We start from the raw sequence: 22,853 nt of genomic DNA on the forward strand, positions 1-22,853 counted from the left end.
TCATAATTTATTTTTTAAAGTAACGAATGAAAGTAAATTCTCCACAATTTTTATATCAATTTTAAAAATACTTTTTTTTTTACCTATTTCATATATTTCGGACAAAAGGATTTTGAGTATAATTCTATTTAAATCAATAACCTACTTCCACTATCTATTGAAACAATTAGCAACGAGAAAATGTTTAAAAAGGCTATACAAAAATGGATAGTGGAGCTAGGTAAAAGTAAAATGGATTGTCTCATTCGCTAAAACCGATATTGAATCAACTGCTCCACCAGTGCACAGCTTTTGTTAGGTTTTCGTTATTTTCATTGTGCGTTTTGTACTATTAATAATATAAATGAACAAATATTCCTTGTTTTTTAAACAGTCCGAATATTTTGTTAATTATCTCTGTTTATCAAATTAATCTTCTTTGTTTATTCTCAAATGTAAGAACATTTCTGAAAAGTATATTGATAAGTGTCTTTGGCACAATTTAAACAAAAAATAAACAAATTAATCAGTGAAACTAAGAACAGGGGGGTTTTTCTACTTATCTAAGGTGTTAGCATATAAATGGATAGTGATATAAATAGACAGTGATATGCTAACACCTAAGATAAGTGAAAAAAAACCCCCAGCTCTAAGTTTCACTGATTAATTTGTTTATTTTTTGTTTAAATTCTATGACTTTGTGAAGAATATTCTGTGTTTCCTATATTAGTTTTATATCACATGTCGATTGGAAAGTGCTCTCCCGAAACTGTAGTAGTATTTTTGTAGAAGAATAAAAATTTTGTAACATTAATAACAAAGTTTGATTTTCATATTAATTTAAATCAAATATATTATCAATAAAGCCCATTTTTTTATTTAAAAATAACCAATTGTGTAACTTTCAATCTCGTAGCCCCTCCTTCCCAACCCCTTTCCATCACTCATTCTACAACGTATCGCCAAATGTAATTAACCTAATTTTAATGTTTGTTCGGACATGGTAGCAATTGCATCCTCTTTAAATATGCATGTAATTTATGTATTTTTTCGTATAAACCGAGTATACTTCAGTGATGATATAGGTGAAAGCGTATTTTAGTATTTGCATGTTTGTGTAGTAAGTGTCCTGATGATGAGACGGATACGTCTCGAAACCGGTAGACATAAAAAGTCGGTAAGTGGTTTTATACTTATATTTATTAACGTTTATTAAATTTAAGTTTGGAAGTAAAAATTCTTGATGGAAGTTCATTGTAATTTATTATATAAATAAAAGACGAGTGAAACTTTAATCGACAAAATTGGAATATCCAGTGACTGGTTTCATCGCTTTCGCGACATCTTCGAGACTGGTATGTAAAAATTATTCAAATTAAACCTAAAGGCCATAAACTTGACAAACTAGAAGTTCTCGAAATTAATAGATTAAAAAATAAACCCGACGTAGAATGGGCATTCTTCATTACTTTACCCATTGTAATATATTTTTACTAATGACTTTTTACCCTTTGATTTTCAGAAATCATAATTGACAAAAATCACACTCACGAAGGATGGGGCACTAAAAATAAAATACTTAAACTCATTAAAATAGCATTATATCAACTCATTAGTTAACCCAAACAAATTAAGATAATGATCCTTAAGATAAAAATAACTTAATTTTATTTACTTTCATATAATTTTGTATTATCTATCTTTATCTCTGTTTTGTAAAAATACATTGAACTCCTTAATAAAGATACCAGTCTCGAAAATATCGCGAAAGCGATGAAACCGGTCACCGGATATTCCAAATTTGTGGATTAAAGTATCACTCGTCATATATTGATAAAATAAATTTATTGAATTTACAAATAACAAATCGCATATTTGCAAGTTATTTCTAGTGCACCTAATTAAAAAAGAAGAAAACCTCTTGAAGAAGGTAAAAGGGTAATACGAGTACAAAGGGCTTTCATCAATTAAACTGTCCTTCAAAAGAGGTTTCAAACAAATTGAGAAGCATATTAAAGGGCAAATGAAATAGAAAGTTTACCCCAAAACGATACGAGATTGATTGGTTTTTTTATGAACAAAAATGTTTTATTGTTGTGAATTATTAAACGATGATTTTTGAAATTTAAAAACTTATTGCAACGCCAAATAAGTTACTAATGACAATTTGTTTGGTTGAATCAAATATGCATTATTTAAAAAATAGTTCACGATTGCATTTCATCCATGTACAAAATAAGGCGTATCGTATGAAGTGAAACGAAAAACTGTAGTGTGAAACCACATTTTTAACAAACAACTCATATTGACTCCATCCTTAATCAAACACTAGACTTTGAGCATTGTAGATGGCAAAAGTGTCAATCACTACACTACGAGGTGGACTTATATCCACAATACTTCAACCAAATTTTCTTAAAGTAACTATCGACTTGAAAATGAAATCAATAAATTAAGACAAAGGACATAGCAAGTCTTAAACACGCTTTTCTGTTTTTCAAGGCATCTTGTTCTTGCGGTCCTAGAAGTCTTCGTCTAATACTTTGACGGTAGCTAACGTCTAAACTAAGGGACGCAAAACTGTCTTATGACTCAATATGTTAGTTAACTGCAGACAGATGCATAAAGAGATTCAGTGAATACCATATGTTTTACCAAAAGCACTGACATGGATTAAGCAAGTCAAGTTGTCGAGTCGAAAACACTACCAGGATTTTGTTTTTATTTTATAAATTAAATAGCATACTTAGTTTATTCGTGGTGTTCGTACCAGAGATGGTTTATTGGTATGTGCATAAATAAAAATAAAAATATGTATTCATCAATTAGTAATTATTATTAAAAAAGCATATTTAATACAAAGAAAGAAAGATTCATTGCAACATTATACTTGTACAACATTATATTTATTTATTTATTCATACTTTTTCTTTTACAAACCATAATTAATAATAAAAACAATGTGACCTCACTGGGGTTAGCCGTGCCTAGGAAACGTAACAATATATTAATAAAAATTAATTACATTTGCAAATAAACAAAGAAGGCTAATTTAATAAACTGAGATAATTAACAAAGTGTTTAGGCAGTTTGAACACTACATATTTATGTTTATAATGAATTTATGTACATATATATTATTCATATTATTAAACGCACTTAAAGATAATTTATTTAACTTCTATCTAGCTCCACTCTCCATTTTTTATAGACTTTTTGAATATTTTTTCGTAAGTTATTGTTTTTATAGATAGTGGAAGTAGGTTGTAGATTTTGATTAAATGATAGTCAAAATCCCTTTGTCCAAAAGTGGTATTAGTTTGTATTTGTTTAAGTTGTGTATTGAGTATTAAGTGACTAAATAGAATAAGACAATACACATATCGGCCTCCGTGGTGTAGTGGTCAAGACACTTGACCCACACACAGAAGGTTCCTGGTTCGATTTCCGGTGAGAACACAAAAAAATAAATGTGATTTTTCTCAAGTCTGGGTGTTTTGTGATGTAACTCATAACTGTAATTGGGCCTCCTGGCCTGTTGTGCAAAAAAAAAAACACCGGGGATTACCAACGCATACGCAGATTTTAAACATAAAGTTTGCGATATCACTTTGACCATGCGCAATGCCATAATATAATAACGTATTTAGTTGTGTAAAATGTGCGTATATTAACATCAATGCATATAAAATAGTATACAAATAAAAACAATTGCAAATGTAGCGTTCCTCGTTCTCCATAGCAGACTTATAATATTGTTACAATATTATTTTAATTATTATAGGTACAAATTGTCAGAATGTAAAGAAATGCACTGCCGTGGGTTTTGGTCAGGAGCCGCCAGTAGTTCATACATAACTTAATATTTAAAAATGGCCAATTTACGCATTCATTTCAGTAAAAAAATAAACGGGAGATTGCTTAAAAGCGTTGTTTTAAAATTTAATACGCTAACGTACAAGTTTTAGAAGAATATTACGGTTTGGTATAATGAGGTTAAAAGTAAATATAGCTGGAGAAAATGCATTTTAAGTGCGATTATTAAAACACAGCGTAATCTTAATGTTAGTTCCTTGGGCATATTAAGTGCAACGTAAATAATAAGAAAGAGGTCGTTTTGCGATCTTAATGTGCTAACTAGACTTCTTATAAAGTCTCCAACAAGAATGTTGCAGATAACTTGAAAATTATTGTTCTGAACCCGGCTAGAAATAAATAATCATAATTGTTCTTCAGACCGATAAAATAACTTGTACTCAATTTTTTTTAATGATAAATGGTTTTCTGATAAATAAAGATAAAGACTGAATAAATATTTAAGACAAGGTATTTACCGAGTCTTAAAGGCAGTGTTATGAACTCCGGGTCAGGAAATCCGAGGTTCGAACTCTCCTCTACAACTTGTTTTCCATAGTCTAACACCATTTTTTAACCACTCAAAGAAAATGGTCCCAAAATTATAAATTCGGGTAAATCGTAAAAAAAACTTTTTTTTGCCGGTTTGAACGGCCACCTTACACATTGTGTAATTTTAACCATTCTGCCTCTGCCTTAATTTCAATATTGCTCAAATTCTTTCGTCTGTTACTTTGCAAAAATCAACAGATAGAAAAATTGAAGAAATATTGATATTTGTATCTAACTCAATAATTGTCACACTTTTATAATCACATTTTTTAAATGGTTTTTATTTGTGTTATAATATTTTAATGAGTTTTTAAGTTTGCTTTATTATTTTACGACTGATCAAATCTTATTTGAGATCCCTAACGTCGTAATCACTTAATTTATATCAAAATAATCATAAAAATATATTTTTGAAGTATGATAGCTACCATATCGCCAAAATATGTTTGCTTTTCAATATAATATTTAACTAAAAGCCTACTACTACTAAAAGGCAAAACTTTTCATCTCATTTCAGGATTTCAGAAATTACATTTATTACTGAAAGCTTAACAATAAAACTGCTGAATATTGATCTCTTTATACTGACACGCTTAGCTGAAAAGAGCTTAATACCAAATTGATTTAGGCACTGAATTTGCTGAAAAGAAGATAGAGAATGTTCAACAAAGGAAAAATCCTTTTCTTTTTTCATTTCCACTTCCGCTTCTAAGTGAAACATATGCAGACGATTTCAAGAATCCTTATCGTCAGAAAGCACTCTTGTCCTATCTCACGTCAATTCTGCAACCCAAAGTTCTGTCGAAAAAAGCCGAAAAATCATGGCGCGGAAGAAACTTGCAGGCGCAGGTGTAAAGAAGAGGCAACTTGAATTCAGGATATTTTTAAGCATTTGCACCACGTGTTTGTGCCAAATCTATAGCCCCACTCTCGAAAAATTGCAAAAAGAGGCTGCTGCGTCCGTTCTCTGACTTCAATGTTGGTAATGAAACCTAATCACAATATACAAAATAATATTTTCTTCAAGCGTATACTCTTGAAACTAAGATTACGTGTATTTTTTACTTTTGACAAACGTTGAATAAACGCTATATTTTTTGACCGTGTACGGACTAGAGTTATAAAAAGCATGCATCCACCAACAGTTTCTGACCATTTCATGCTACAATTTTTCATTATGTGAACTCCAAAGCTGTCATCTTTCTCGATCCTCTAGAAAAGACACAACTTTTTTAGAAGCATCAGGAAAAGATTTGTTGCACATAATCTGGTTCTTTTAGGTATCAGTATTAATACCCAGAAAAGCGATTTTTTTATATCTTTTCCAGAAAAAAATGATGATAAATATTAATTTAATTAAAAATTTCAATTGGGTAAATGGTTTATAAAAATAAAAAAAAATAACTTCAATTCCAATGGTACCGTCATCTTTTTTTAAAACAAAAATGTGTCGTTTTATGCAAAATTATGATTTTTTTATTATGTGAGACTCAATGTTTTTTTATTTACAATTTTATCATATCAACATTATTTAGTTGAAATCTTTGCCCAGCTAACAAGGGTACATACCTAATTCTTAGCTAGGAAATTCAAATGAGGTTATGGTCATATGACAAATATTATAATTGTAAGTCATGTTAAAACGTAGCTCATATTTAAAATATTAAAATACACAAAAACGCTATTTTTCATTTTCTTGGAATATGAGAAAACCTTCGCAGATGGGAAGTAGGTAGTTTTAATATTAAACGCATGTGGATTTCCCTTTTAGAGGAAATATATTATTTAATAACATGACGCTTCTTTATATTAAGATTTTTGAAATATTAAAATTACAGAATTTATTTTCAGCTGTCGTACGCCACCCTCGTATTATATACTGAGAATTTTTTTAATATCTCTCCTATGGTGATATAAAAAATCACTTCGTGTTTCAATTTTATATTTGTATCAGAAACTAAAATTCCGTAATATGCTCAAACTAGATTTTAACCGTGCGGCTTTGTTGGTATGGTGTTAGAGATAAATTATTATTATTTATTTTTGCACAACAACAGGCCAGGAAGCCCAATTACAGTGGTGAATTACATCACAGAACACCCAGGCTTGAGAAAAATTATATTTTAATTTTTGTGTTCTCACCGGGAATCGAACCCGGAGCCTTCCGTGCGTGAGTCAAGCGTCTTGACAACTACACTACATCAAGGTAATAAATTGTTTTTTCGCTTAGCAATAATTTTGCTGATGAAATGACATATTTTTTCGGGATTAAATTAAACTTGTGTTAATTGCTAGTCCTTCAACTATTGTTATGAAAAAATACGATGGCCCAATAATCTACGGCAAGGTAACATCGTTATTCTGTTTAAAAATAAAAAATTCTACATCAAAACCAAAACGAAAAGCAAACCAAACTAACTGCAGCTTAAGTAATTCAATTGTTTAAATTAAAAAAAATAGTTTTAAATCAATTCTTTTAGACATCACACTTTACCACCTACTCATTTTCAAGTAATGTTGCTGATTTTTGAAATACTTTTATTTTAAAATTTGGGATAAGAATTAAGTATGCTATTTTCTTTCTCACCTCTCCGGCTGTCCTTATTCAAAAAATATATAAATCAGTTGCTTCATTAAGATGTGAAGAAAACATAAACAAACAAACAAACACAAGTTTGAAGCACTGAAGATGAAGTTTAATTTTCTGTTGATTTTGTTTTCAATCATTTGTATTTTATTTGGAAACTCCTTAACAATTTTTTGAGTTGGTTGTTACATGTGAATAAATTAATGGTTATCATTGTTTTTTTCTTTTTATACTGATGCACTACGTGTAAACTTTGAATAATGTTCTTGTTTTGTGTAATTAATCGATTTTATTGTGTAAGATTATCATTTACCCCAGCTAACAAAAATTCAGTACCATGGAGTTAGAACTTGTGTCTCAATAGATACAAATACAATTATTTGTGAATAAAAGACAAAACCAAGTTATTGATCCCTGAGATTAGTAAAAATCAAATTCATGTATCTCTTTTTGATTATATCTGGTCCTCACCGCCTTTTTCTATTTGGTCATTATGATGTAAAGTTCACATCTTTCACATTCAGTTTTTTTTGGTTTATAGTGCCATTTTTATTCGGGCTCTTTGCCGATGTTTTAAATTTAATTTTGTGTCTATCAACAGGGTTGATAAAATTGACGTAGTTATTTAAATAATCTTTCGTGCTTAGGATTTCGATCGTCTCGCAGTAGTTCTTTTATGAAAATGACTGCAATTCTATACGAAATTATCAACGTGCATGAAAAAATATTGAAAAATCCAACCATCTGAAATATATTTTATTTTTTCTCGACATTTTATTTAAAATCGTTTACAATCAATAAACAACGAACACAATATCGGCAAAGTAATCACAATTCGTTACATCACAATATTTAGAGTGTGTCCATATTTTTTAAAACAGGCTAGATCTCATACGCAAAGACTTATTTAGATTTTAATTTGTTAAAGCATTTACAGAACTTATAATGCCTAGACTTCCATATTATCTTTTAAAAAATGTTTTCCATCTTTGATGAAACACATTTAGATCTAAATAACTCCCTAGGGAGGAGATCCAGCCTGTCTACAAATATTCGCACAAACTTATTGTTGATTGAACTTACTAATAAAAGCAGAAGTGTGAACACAATATGAAAAAATAAGTTGTAAAAAATCCTTAACATTTTTTTTAAATGAACAAGCTTAGTTAAATTTTATTTATTTGTGAAGTTTTCTACTTATAACGATGATTTGATAGACATAACGTTTTAAAAGAAATACAGAAAAAAAAAATGATTATGATTTATTAATTTGGTATTTAAAAAAAATTACAAACAAAGAAAATTATTTTTTTTGATTTTTTTTTAATTGAACAAGGCTGCACAAAAAAATGCATTAAAGTAATTTTTGAGATTCATCATAAGGTTTAAAAAAAAATACTGATTTTTAATTTGTAATTTTGTAAATATAGTTTTATTAAAAAGTAATAATTTTGAGATTCGAAGTAACTTTAAATGGTAAGAAGCTTAAGATATTCATACAATCAAGAAAAGAGTTCTGCGTTGGTTTGAGCATAAATACCAAATGGGACGTGAAATAACAGCTAAAAAGATATATGATGTTAATCAATGCAGGAAACGAGGAAGAGCGATAAAGATATTGGATTACCAAATCCTGCAAACACTTGAAGATAGTCATGTCAAAAGTTTAAATAGTCGACATCAGTATATAAGATGTATGATTGCAGAGAAATATAGTTTTCTGTGCAAATACAGAGTTAAATTGCATTTTATCCTCTTTGCCTACCCATGCGGAGAATTGATGAAGTGGTTTGTTTGTTTTGTTTTTTATAACATTATATGCTACAACTATAAAAAGATAAATATTTTGTAATATTTTTGTATAAATTGAAATTAACATATTACTTTTGTTTAAATTTATTATATTCATATTAACTTGCACGAATGAATAAAAACAAATGTTTTTTTTTTAAATGTTAAAACCATATATTTTGTAGATGGGATAGAAATAAATTTTATTAAGTTCAACAAAGTCAAGGAATTAAATAATGTAGATCTCTTAAAACTGCGGTTTGTTTCTTGTAACGAATCTGTTAAAAATGTAATCAAAAGTAAGTAATAAATTGAGAGTATCAACGAAAACTAAATCGTCTAAGAAGCAAATAATAAATCCACCCCCCCTAATGCGGGGTTGATTCTATTTTACCAAGGGTTAGCCGTGTTGAGGGATGGTGATACGGCTTAGGGTGGGTCCACTTAAAAGGTGCGTCCTCGAGAGGAATCTGCGACAGATAGACCATAAAGAGATCCGGGTCATTTACTGGACAAGGGAAGTTTATTTCGCACCCCCGTCACAGCTCGTGGGTATAAGAAGACGACGGGAACTGTAACGTATGAATAAGGATAGGGAGTTGCAAATTAACAAAAAGTAGATAAATTATTGGTGATGTCTGCTTGCATTATTTTTAACGAGGCTTATTAAAATTATAACGAACATTATCGAACCGTGTTTTTAGAGTAGCCGATATTTATTTTATGCAATTATAAAAAATCTTCAGTACACGATAGACGTGATAAACTTTATTTTTTTCAATCTTTTAGTCTTATTTAATATTAATATTTTTAGATATTTTTTTAACAGTGATTTTGCTAGAATAAAGAAGAACAGAGTACATGACCTGTCACCGGCTTGGTTATGTATTCACTATTTTTTTTAAATTTTATATTAATTACGTTACTATTCATTATAAAATACATTCAAGGCGAGAAGAAAATAATACGAGAGGAAAAAAAATATCTTTACAATTAAATGTGATAAAATGGTAAAATTAAAATACTCAGTAATAAGAGTAAAAGCTATCTTCTATGAACTTTTTTTCAGCAACACAAAAAATTTCGATTTCCGAAGAGACACGGTTGTGTAAAAACATTACTCTTTTTACTAGCATTTTCATTGGTAGGCTGGTTCTGGAAGCAGGAAAATAAAACAGTTTAAGCTGTCTATGTCTAAATTAGTTATAAGGAACATCAAAAAAACTCTTCTTTACGTCTTAAGTGATTGTTACACCACGATTCTATCAGAAAAAAAAAAATCTAACAACTGTAGCCAAGCATACTAAGTATGAAGTCTGACGGGTACAACCACGTATGGTATCCGTACCTTAAGTAAACATACCTCAAAATTTTCAAACTTAACAGAGTACTTGAACTCCAAGATCAGAGATCTAGACTTAGGTCTTCTTCACGCCAATGAGTTAACTTTACTCTGTGTAGTATTCACCATTCTGCCTACAGGTAGTTTAACTTCCATATTCGCGTATGGCATTTTTAGATTCTCTATAATACACTTGATTTTAATATTACCTACATTCTCATGCATGTTGGTTAGCTATAGACATTATGAGTATAGAGAAAACTATACTAGAAATATTTGTATTGGATTGGTTGCATTATTTAATAGTGGATTGATGATAGTGATTCGATTTTATGGAATTAATACTATTTTTACAGCATGTGAATTTTTTTAAATTATTGCTAGAATAACATTACGTAAAAGCAATCTCTAGCATAGCCATAGAAAATTGTTTTTTCAAAGGAACGTTTGAAACTTGTTTTAAGTATAAAACAAGTTTATTAATATTTTTAAATCAAGGTAGTTATTTTCTAATCATTCCGAAAGTACAAATTCACTGAATCAGCTCGCTAATAAAACTTTCAAGTAAGCTACTTCAAAGCTTCGTCAGTTTCATGAACAGAACACTTGCATATACATATATTTATTTATTGGAAACAATGTTTTGAGTTTGTCCAAATTTTTGTAGACAAGGACTAGATTGAACCCCCTAGGGAGCCGTTAATATTAACGTATTACAACAGAGATAAAAAACTCTTTAGATAATGGAATATGGAAGTCCAGACATTTACAAGGCTTATGAACTGTCATTGGCTGGTTAAGGTGGCCACTTTACACACTTTGTAAAATTCACCATTCGGCATATATTTAAACATTTCTTCGAGTCTTCCATCTGTTGACATTTGTGAAGTAAGAGAGCTGAAACCTTTATTGCTGCGGGTGAGATTCATATGATTGAATTATTTCACCCACATACTTACATCTTTTTGTGGTTAAACTTTGTGAGGAATGTAGTAATAAAAGAACGGATGCAGTAAACTCCGGTGACAACTGTCATCAAGCGGAAGCGATACGGTTGGCTAGGTTTTATACAGCGAATGCCTCCTGAAAGCCACAACCACGCTTACAAGGCATCAGGTTCTCAATGTCCTGGACGTCCACTGCTGACTGTTTGTTGGTAGTTTATGTCAGAACGTTGGGACGAGAACGTGACTTGGGAGGACGCAAAGGAGTTGGCAGCCGAAAGAGATGCATGAAGGCTCTTAATGGATACCATATGCTCCAACTAGAGAGCAGACATAGAATGCTAATGATGAAGATGATGATACTTCTTAGACCAGGTGGATTTATAAACAATTTTCTTCATTTCTGTTGTAATATATTAATATTACCAGCTCCCTAGAGGGTTAAATCCAGTCCTTGTCTACAATTATTTGGACAAACTCAAAAAATTGTTGATGAATCCACCTGGTTCAAGAAGAAGTGTTAAAATTAAAAAATATTCTCAGGCGTTGTCTAGTGTATAGTGAAATAATTCAATTAAATGAATCTCACCCGCAACAATAAAGGTTTCAGCTCTGTAACTTCACAAATGTCAACGGTTGGAAGAATCAAAGGAATATAGATGTTCAAATATAGGCGGAATGGTGAATGTTACGCAGTGTATTACCAGTCAATGCCTCAGGGCTTATGACTATAAGCCCTGAGGAGGCCTAGACTTCTTAATTCTCTTTTCTAAATAGTTATTTATCTCTGTTGTAATGTGTTAATGTATTGGCAAGTCAAACAGAGAGCAAATTTCGTTTCCAGTGTTCTGTCGTTTGTTTTGCTAGCTGTAACTAACCATCGCTAATTACACAGGTGACCGAACATGAACTGAATCACGTGACTGGTTTCCTACTCTACCTACGAACTTCCCTGCCAGCTACCCTTACCCGACTGCCAAGCTGTTCGGAAACTACTCCATGTTACAGCATAATGTATTACATGAAACAAACCACGCATATGTATTATTATAATTCAAAGGGTGATAAGTTTGAAACACACGCGCGATAATAACTACCACCAGGTAACTTCAAAATCAGGATTTTTGAATTAACCAATTAAACTCATTTTTGTATCTACAAAAAAACAAGTCGTGACGCATTTCAGTTTCAGTGTTGCAGAGCAGCGTTTTTTAAAAATTAAAAAATACATATAAGAATTTGTTACCCACTAAGTCAAAAGACTTTTCGGTGGGGCACATTTTTTTTTTATGACAGGTTTATATTACATTTATATTATTCATATTTTACAAATAAATTTATAAACGGGCACTATAAAGTATCTAAAAGATATTTCTTCAGCTCTTTTTTTTTCATTTGCAGATCTTTCATTGTCATGATGGTTTGTAGGAGATTATTAAACAATCTTGGAACAACGCAATTTAATGTTCGCTTTCCAAAGTAATTTGTAATTCGGGTAACAAACAGGGAGCCCTTAGGTTTTAATATAGTGTTGTGCGTATCAATATTTTTATTTAAAAAAAACTCATCTTCTTCTTCTTCAGCTTTGTTCTTTCCACTGCTGGATAAAGGCCTCTTCCAAACGTCTCCATTTTTTCCTCTCACTCCTTTTTATCATCTAAGTTTTACCGGCTATAGAGGCAATGTCATCGACTCATCTTTTTTGTGGCCTTCCAACAATTTTTTTGCCGTTGGTCTCCTTTTTATTATTCTGCCATAATTTTGCCTCGCTAAGTGTCCTGCCCACTGCCATTTTTAATTTCGCTGCACGATTCATGATATTCATGTCTCCGGTTCAACGCGTTATTTCTTCATGTCTTATTCTGTCTTTTCGACATACGAGCGAGCATCTGTCTTTCTATGGATCATTGCGTGAATTTTAATTTTAAACCACTTTTCAGTGGTACAGACATGGTTTTTAGTTGGTATGTAGTCACCAGCAATATGCACAGTTCATAAAATGGTCTTTTTAAGTATTTGTCTTTCTATGGATCATTGCGCGCATTTTAATTTCTGGCTACTTTTTTAGTGTAAAAGACATCGTTTTTAGTCCGTATGTAGTCACCGGCAATATGCACAGTTCATAAAAAGGTCTTTTCAAGCATAAAAGGACTTGTTTATTTTTAAAAATATATTTTAATTAGATTGCCAAAGCAGCCAAAATTCGCTATTTTTTTCTTGGTTCACTGTCTGCTTATCTTAACCGAGTTTGACTTTATTTCCTTGATATATGTATTTATCTTGTTGAAAATGTTTCTCCTTGTCAAACTCATAATCATTGTTTCATAAATATTAATTTCCCGGTTTGATTCATTTCGCCTGGTTCATACATGTTTTTTCTTTCGACCACTATATCACCTGTGAATTTGAGATATCTTAAATACATGCCATCAATCTTTACACCTTTATTTTCCCAATTTGGATTTTTAAATACATATTCCAAGGCTGGCGTAAAGAGCTTTGGCGATAATATGTCACCTTGTCTGACACTTTTTTCTAATTTTATCCTTCATATCTATGTTGCTCTAAATTTATATCAACCTTCCATTTACCTACCGCAGCTTCACACAACAATAATTAAGTGTGTGTCTGCCTGTCAAAACCACAATAAATTTAGTACTAAACTAACATCAAACATAAAGTGTTTCCAACAAAGTATCAACAACCGTGATGTGTTAGCGTCCACTCAGACCCCTTGTTCCTAACACAAGAAACTGGGCCAGCATAATATGACCGCCAGCTTCAACAGAAGGTTCCAGCATCATGTCATGCACCAATATTAAAGCAGGTTCGTGAACTTGCTTTCCCTGCAACCATACAGTCCACTCTAAACTTTTTTCCTTTTTTTCGTGGGTGAGAAATGTCTACTTCATCGAGTAAGATATAAAAATGCTGATCAAACGATTATATAATATGAAAAGTAATTAAACTACCTTATATGTAATCAAGGTTTTGAGTATGTGCAAATGTTTGCAGACAGGCTGAATTTCCTCCCTAGAGAGTTCTTTAAATCTTCCTTACCTTCCATTCCCAAACATGTTTGCACTCTGTTGCAACAGATTTAGATCTGAACATATGTATATAATTAAAATTCTGTCATATCTTATATTCTATACCATTGAATAAATTCTTTGCAATTTTTTTTTGTAGCACGAAAGACATAGCCTAAGAATCAATTATAATTATTAGTTAAGTAGAGAGACGTTCGTTGAGTGCACTATTTTTATTATTTTTCAATAGCTTTATTCTTTTATTATTTTTCCAAAATGGATCCTGGTTTAGCGAAAAGTAAAATAATTAAGCAAACTGTTATTTGAGCACTACGCGATGTACAATAAATAGTAGCTTTAACAACAAATACATAAAATAATAATCAAAACAGTTTTATATATTTTTTGCTACTGCCCAGACCAGGGGGTCCAATTACAGCGTTGAATACAGCACAGAATACCCAGGCTTGAGAAAATTACATCATTAATTTTTGTTTTCTCACCAGGAATCGAAATCGGAACCTCCCGTGAGTGAGTCGATTGTCTAACTACACCACTACACCACAGAAGCCGCCAATATTTGCACGTAAAACAACAAAATGCTTGATAAAATTATGCATGTAATTGTAATTATATTTATTTGATATTAGCACTAATATTTTATATTTATTATGGTATAAAGAATAACAACGTATACTTTCACCAGTGATACGATATTCGAAATCATTTGTATGAATCAAATAATGATTTTTCCAATAAATTGCCTTGTAAAATGTTGAATTAAATACATAATATATTTTACTTTGAGTCTTTTCTGAAGTAAAATATCATATTTGCATTTTTACAGAACCCGCAAAATATGTCAAGTTTTTTTGTAAATTTTCATAAAATTACATACAAAAATAAATGCACATGCCATTTTTTAAAATAAGCATATGTTTAGATTAATACTGGACAAAACATATCATATTCCTTCACCTGTGAAATTGCGTTTTGTGGGTTCAGAAGTTATACGTAGGAAGTGTAGATGTGCAGAATAATATTATTAAAAAAAAAACAAATACATTATACCACTTAGTTACAAACAAGAAATAAGCATTTCTTTATTTTCTCAAGTGCTTTTTCTTAAATATACTTAAGCTACGGCAGTCAAACATGTTCATCGAACATATCTTATTTAACCCAATCAATTTAGTCATGGCATTAAAAAATACAGATAATCATTTGTTTGCGAAAAAAAGAGACAAAGATATGATAAAGGAAATGGAAATTCAATTTTAATATTGAAAATTAAGATATTTATGTTTTGCATTTTCGAAATAATGATTTTACAAAATGTTTCCGCTCTCCATGTTAAAATAAAGTTTTCATAGATTGCGAGGTAATTAAATCCATTTGCATGTGACATGTAAAATCAACCTCACGATATAGTTTTAAGCTTTTTAAATAAGAAACATTTTACTGCTGTAGTTAAAACCATTTGTAATATGTAATTGGTATAACACACATTTAATAATTTACAATTTTAATCAAATGTCTTAGAAAAATACATTTTGGTAATTAATCGTGATTTTTAAATCTGAGCTTAATTCATTTCATATTATATATTTTGACATTAACATCTTACCTCGGATCGTGTAAGACAAACGTTTGAAATATGAAGTAATGAAAAATAACAACTAAAATCCTGTATACAGGGTGGCCGGAGAAGTGACGTCCAAAAGTAAAATAAAGGTGCCTCATATTGAGGAGAATCCGAAAAACTCAAATTAAGGTCCCGCAATTTTGCGTGGTTTTCGAGCTATGATTTTTCAATTAGTTTTTTTTTAATTTTCAACCAGATTGGTTTTTAATTATTTTTTTTGGATGGTTTTTTCAAGACATTTTTTGCAACATTTTTTTAAAATTGTACTGGCATGCATAACATATCCAGCTTAGAACCATCAATGGAAGCTACAAGAGTATTGACCTTAAATACAGGAATAAGGTTAAAGCGCGTCTGACTTGAACTTTCAACTTAAAATCAAAAATTTAGAAAAACAATTCTTTCTTTTTTAAGTAACCTTAAAAACTGTGTTAGACTCCAAGCTCTCTTAATAATATACCAAAAAAGTACTGAGTAGGCTATTATTTGATCGAATCAGCCTTCAAAGGTACTGAGGTGGAAAATCTCTCATACCCGTATGCAGAGACAAACCTTAAGGTGAGGAAAGTACATTCTATAGTCTTCACCTTCGGGTTATTCTCTACATTTGAAATTAGAATGTACTTTCCTCACCTTAAGTTTTGTCTCTGCATCAGTCACTCTCACTTTGTATTTACTGCTACTCGTGTTGCCATTTTATCTCTTACAGTTATTTTTGTTAGTTTACAAACTATCTTAGTAAATTATCCTTATAAACTATTCAGTTAAGTACCTTTAAAGGCTGATATTATTTGTCGGCCTCGTGGTGTAACGATCAGCGCGTTTGCTTACCATGCGAGAGGTCTCGGGATAGATTCCCGACATGGTTGATAAAATATTTTCATTTAAAAATATGTTTGAATACTAGAATATTTCACAGACCCTGAAATAGCACCTCAATCGTAAGACTGAACATCTTGCCTTTGTGTAACATAAATGATCAAGATGTGCTGCGATTGGTTTACCAATGCAGTGCTCTATGCACCATTAGGTGCTGAAAGGGAATGATGATGATGATGTTATTCGCAAATAATAGTCTATAAATTACTATTTTTCCATTATTTTTGTACTATTTTTGTATTATTACAAAAGCCTAAAGTCAAGCGCACTTTTATAAGTTACCTTTTAAAAATTTAAATATCAGTTGAAAGTTCTAGTCTGACTCGCTCGAACTTAAATTTTGCATTTAAGGTAAAATATTTTTTAGCTTTTATTTTTGTTGATCAACTGATTATGTAATGCGTAAAAGAACAATTAAAAACGAAAAAGTAAAAAAAAACTTTCTGAAATTAAAAAAAAATTAAAAACAGATCACGTCAAAAATTTTCAAAATCCTATTGAAAAAAATAAAACTCGAAAACTACGCAAAATTGCTGAACATACATAGGGGTAGTTTGGATACCCATCAATATGAGACACCTACATTTTAACTTTGGACGTCATCTCTCTGGCCACTCTGTATATATCAACGCCAAAGTCCTGTGTTTTTATCATAAAAATAAAATTGAGTTCCGCAAAATTCAACTGAAATTGTTACGAAAATAACATTAAATAAGGAATTCAGTCTTAAATAACATATTTTTGTGTGTTTTTCACCAACAGTATTCCACACGTTACGGCAGCATTTTCGACAAAATTACGATTACCAAACGAAAAGCCTTTATTCAACCGGGCAAATAATATGAAGTAAAGGAGAAAGGTGTGTAATAACTACGGCAAGATATTGTATTTTTGAAATGGATTTCATGCACGAATTATGAACTTTCTTTTACAAAACTTATGTTTAGATGACGTGTTCTTCAGATCCAAGATTTCAAAAATATTACCAGATTCTGATTTCAACCAATTACATATATATTCAAATTATAATAATAAAAATACGTATGTAGTTTTATTCCACTTTTATTTATAATTTATTTATTATTTTTTTACCAGTGACCGGGTTTCGTCGTGACCAACATCGTCCACCAGTCTGACGATGTCGGTCACGACGAAACTCGGTCACTGGTAAAAAAATTATTTTTAAAAAATATATAAATAAAAGTGGAATAAAACTATACGTATTTTTATTATTGTAATTTAAATGCAGTTCCTCAGTTTATTTATTTATTTGTTTTTTAATTATTTTACATATTTATTACAGCAATATACAAGTAATTATTTACACAACAAATTAATTTAGTAGTAAAAGTAAGCATACACATTTTTTATTTTTGCTGTTGGTTCATCTAAACTGCCTAACTAGGGATAGCTTCCCCGTTCTAAGGGAGTAAATTATGTATTTTTTAATGATATTTTAAAGTATTTACAGTTTTATCATAATGTGTGCTTTTTCAGTCTTAAAGGTAAACAAATGAATATCCAGAAAAAACATAAATAATACCAAAATCTCTATATCCTAAGTCCCAAGTCATTACTAGTAAAACAAGAAATCAGCTTACGTCCTTCTACATCGGACAACAAATTCTCTGACTCCCTCCGACCAATATGGATTAAGAATGCAGTCAACACCTTCCTCAGCCTGGCAATCCCACCACATTTCCACGAAACTGGGATAAGGTTATATACCCTCGGGCCTATATAATATTGCTGCCTTTGAGCTAAAAAAGTATTGACTCCTCTCTGTAGAATCAGATCCTTATTGGAGTGTCTAATATTATGAACATGACAAACCCTTGCGTATTTTTCCCTGTTGAGATGTGTGACCGCTACTGACCTCAATATACACTGTTGACGAATATCCAGCACTTGAAATTCTTTGAAGAGCGAATCACTCGGGTATCGGTATGGTTTTTTTAATATAACTCTTAACACTGATTTTTGAGCTATAGCTGCTGAAGCCATAGTCGTTTTAGTGCAGTTATCATATATATTCAATTTATAATATGTTTTCTTCTTTGTTTAGTTCGAATTTTTGGTATAATTTTTGGTGGTGACAAAATGAAAAAATACGTAATATAGGATAACTGTACGTATTATTTGATTGTTATCACTCTTAGACATGCTAAAACTGAGGCTCTGTGATTTTAGCATGAAATTGATATATCCTGGAGCAGTAAATTACAACCGGTCATCCTTCCTGTACATATAAATTATTTATGAGGGTTACATGTTTTGATGGACATATTATAATCCTTTGAAAATACATAACAAAGCAAAGGAGCTTAAAATATCACACAGCGAACATTACATAAACGAGAATTTCGGATACCAAATTTAATTCAAATTATTTCACATGCTTTTAAATTAATTAAGCAAACTTAAGATTATTAAATATTTATGTAAGACTTCAAAATATTTTTTTTATCAATGGATGGGTGCTCTTGTAAATGGATATGATACAGAACTTAGACATTCTAAATCGAATTTTCGAAAATATATAAATATAACGCATTATTTATATTTAAAGGGTGAACTTTGTGGTCAAACATTTGACTAAATATTATTTAATATTTGAATATAACCACTTACCGACTTTTTCAAGTCTACCGGTTTCGAGACGTACCCCTCTCTTTGTCAGGACACAAATTAAAAATGTTGTACATGTTGATTTGCATGTTGGTTTAATTTGTGTACTGACAAAGATACGGGTACGCCTCGTAACCGGTAGACATAGAAAAGTCGGCAAGTGATCTACAAATATTTAGTAATATTTGGTAAAATGCTTGACCACAAAGTTAACGATTTAAATATTAATAATGCATTATATTTATTTATTTTGGACCATTAAATTACTGTATCACTGTATTTTTTATGGTACGTCTCGAAACCGGTAGAAATATAATGCGTTCATTTTAAGAAAAAAAAACACAAAAAAGTGTATATTTTATAGTGGTGATAAATTCTAATGTTATCTTATTCTTGACCATTAGATTTAGTCTTCAATAATTATAGCACCCATACTACTGCTTGAAAAAATACCAAGTGTTAAAATGGATAATATTTTAAATACCTCCAAATGTTTTCAGACAAAAGCCGGAATCTAGAGTTATTGAGATTAATATTTAAATGATTAATTTGTGAATTAATTCAGTCAGATGAATCTCTCCAGCATCAAAAAAGGTTTCCTTTCTTTTACTTGACAAAAATTAACAGATGGTAGGCATGTTCAAACATAGGCAGAATGAACTAGGAAAATACTTCAGTGGAGATAATGTGGAAGTCCAGGCACTTACATGGCTTCAGCGGGCGTTCTCCGTCTATGTTGTAATATGTAAATTTTAATAACTTCCTGGAGGGTGACATTTAATCCTTGTCTACAGTATATTGTTAATATCTATGTATGTACGTTTCAAACACTGAAATACTAGTTAAATATTATTACTGATCAGATTTCACATGGAATAAAAAAAAACATTAATAAATAACTTATATAAAAGATAACTTAAATAACTATGTTCTCAGGTTATTAGCTTGAATGGAATTTGAAAAATATATATATATTGAATTAACCCTGTAAAACCTTAATTGAATCTGGCAGTTATTATATTTGATATTATAGAATTCCCTTTTTTTCCATCAAGGTTTAAAGGTTCCTTTCATTATTATTTTGAACGCACGTTTAATTAAAAATTATGTTTTTTAAAGTACTTTTGGGAAATAAATCCAGTTGCTAATTCATACTACAATCCATTTTATTAATTTAAAAAAATCAATTATAATGATAATACACATAAATTAAAACACATAACATATCAAGTCAGTTGGCGTTTGACCTTAAATAATTCAGATATGAACGGAAAAAATTAGGTGCTCTAACGAAGTAGAAATGTTTAAATGTAAACGCCATTATGGGCTGGATTATGTATTGCAACCTAGTGAACAAAAAAATAATGACATATAAATATTGCGGGCAACTAAAAAACAAAAGCCCGACATTATTATTTTTTCAAAATAAATTTAATTTTCTTAAGCCCTTACGGATTATATTCCTTTAACAAAATATATTTTTTTATAAATTCGTATTTAATTAAAATTGGTTGCAACAAAAAGAGAATACATTTTCAAGAAGGGGAATATGGGAGTCTTATGACCTGTCATTGGCTGGTTTAAGTGGCCACTTTACACAGTGTGTAACATTCACCATTCTGCCTGTGTTTGAATATTCACATTTCCTCAACTCTTCTATCTGTTGACTTTTGTAAAGTAAAAGAGATGAAACTTTTATCATGTGGATGAGATTTATCCGGCTGAATCAACTCACCTACTAGGCAACGCCTGAAAATAATTTTCCGATTTTGTATACTTCTTCTTTTATCAGGTAGTTAATTCAACAATGTTTTGAGTATAAGGAATGCCTCTCTGTTGCAACTAATTTAAATATAAACAACTCTCTAGGAAGAAAACCCAGCCAGTCTGCAAGCATTTGAACATACTCAAAACATTGTTGTCGTATTTTATTGTCTGTGATAATATTTTAACATCTTTGGAAAATGTTGTTTTAGTCTTGTTTAGTTTGATTGTATAATTTCTGACCCTGGTTAATTAGTCTCGACTGGCCACTACTCGTTTTGGAATGTTTTATGTGATATTTATTTATTTTAATTATCAAACACGCCGAGAGGGCTTTTACATCACAGGTACAAAATTAAAATTCAAGCGTTTTATGGTATAACAAGACAACACGTAGGTCAAATAAATATTTATTCTAATTAACGGATTTTAAAATAATTATTTTTATGTTTTGAGTCACATTATGCTTTATAGATAAATAAATATAAATAAAGAAAAGATACTTCTCAAAAAAAGGTCGGTGAATCACTAAACGTTTTTCAAAAATTAAAACAGTTTTAGGCAAAAACTTGAAGTAGGTAAGTAAAATACAAAAAGTCAAAGCGATTTCTTTATATATTTTTATTATTTTATTGTTCTGATTTTCTCCTTTTATATCTGTGTTTAGAAACAAACGTTTTTTTCAAGTTTTAGTTATTTGTCAACAATAACAAAAATGGCTGATTTATGAATAAATTTGAAGGAAGTTCAGTTGCATTTATTTTTTTAGTCTGTTTCAAGAGTTCTTTAGTTGTTGTCAGATGAAGAATGTCATATTATACTAAATTAAATATTTTATTTGTTTCTTTTTGAAGTCTGCTTATGTCATTTTGGTTTCCTGTTCCTCATAGTGATTGCATGGAACATATTTTACATAGGCTTTATAAATTAGATTTTTTTCCATTTTTGTTTTTTTATAAATATTTTTTAAAAATAAATAATGTTGCTTGTTTGCTAATTAAATTAAAGTTATAAATTGTCAATGTCAATTATCTGTTTGTTGTTGGACGTAAGTTTTTTATGTGTTTAATTTAATTAGTCGATGATCGTTTATATCAGCTTTTTTTAATAGTATTTTTTCTAGATTAAAAAGAAATAATTCGATTTTTTCTTCATTCTGTGCAATGAAATGTGCGATTATCCATTACGTCAACATAAAAAAATTAAAACGCGAAGTAAATGTTACCCAACGAGATGGTAATAGAATTTAGTTTTTCTGTAAAATCAAAGCTTCCTGTATAAAAAAAGAACACACGTTCTATCCCCATTTAATTGAAAAGTAATACAATTTTCTTGTATTTTATTTAAAATAAAAGGTTTTTCGTAAGAATTACAGAGCACTCAGTACTTAAAGAAAATTGAAAACATGAATCACGTAAATTGTATTTTTCCCATAAAATTTTAGGCCGTTCACTATCTTCAATATCCAATGTTTATTTTTGTGTAAAAACTGCCATACATAAAACTCTGGCATATTTTACTTCGTTCATTGCTTTCAGTACAGATTGGATGTTTATAAATATTCAAAACCTACAAACATTCTACTTGATGGTTTCTTTTATCTCAAGGCTATAAGATTTTTTATAGCGGTACATTTGGGATTCGAGAATAAATTATTAATTTAAAATAAATTTCTTTTCATAATAAATCTGTATTTTTTTACGGAACTGTTTTTTTAATATTTTTTTGTGTTTGTTAGACAAGTATTATATAAATTTGATAATCTTGTAAAAATAGGAAAAAAATAATATTTAAAGGGTTTATTACATAAATTTTTCAATCCCTTGATTTTTGTGAAGTCTCATATCCGCTTCTCAAA

At 30.2% G+C, this 22,853-nt stretch overlaps 1 protein-coding gene across 2 annotated transcripts in view; it reads right to left on the reverse strand.

The window, feature by feature from the left end:
• Window positions 1-22,853, reverse strand: part of LOC148280767 (neurotrimin-like) — a 253,317-nt gene that overhangs the window by 122,130 nt on the left and 108,334 nt on the right. The gene's annotated exons all lie outside the window — the stretch shown is intronic.

This window comes from Micrasema longulum, unplaced genomic scaffold (assembly GCF_059751315.1).
Source record: "Micrasema longulum isolate JH-2025_06_02 unplaced genomic scaffold, ASM5975131v1 h1tg000543l, whole genome shotgun sequence".
Taxonomy (NCBI): Eukaryota; Metazoa; Arthropoda; class Insecta; order Trichoptera; family Brachycentridae; genus Micrasema; species Micrasema longulum.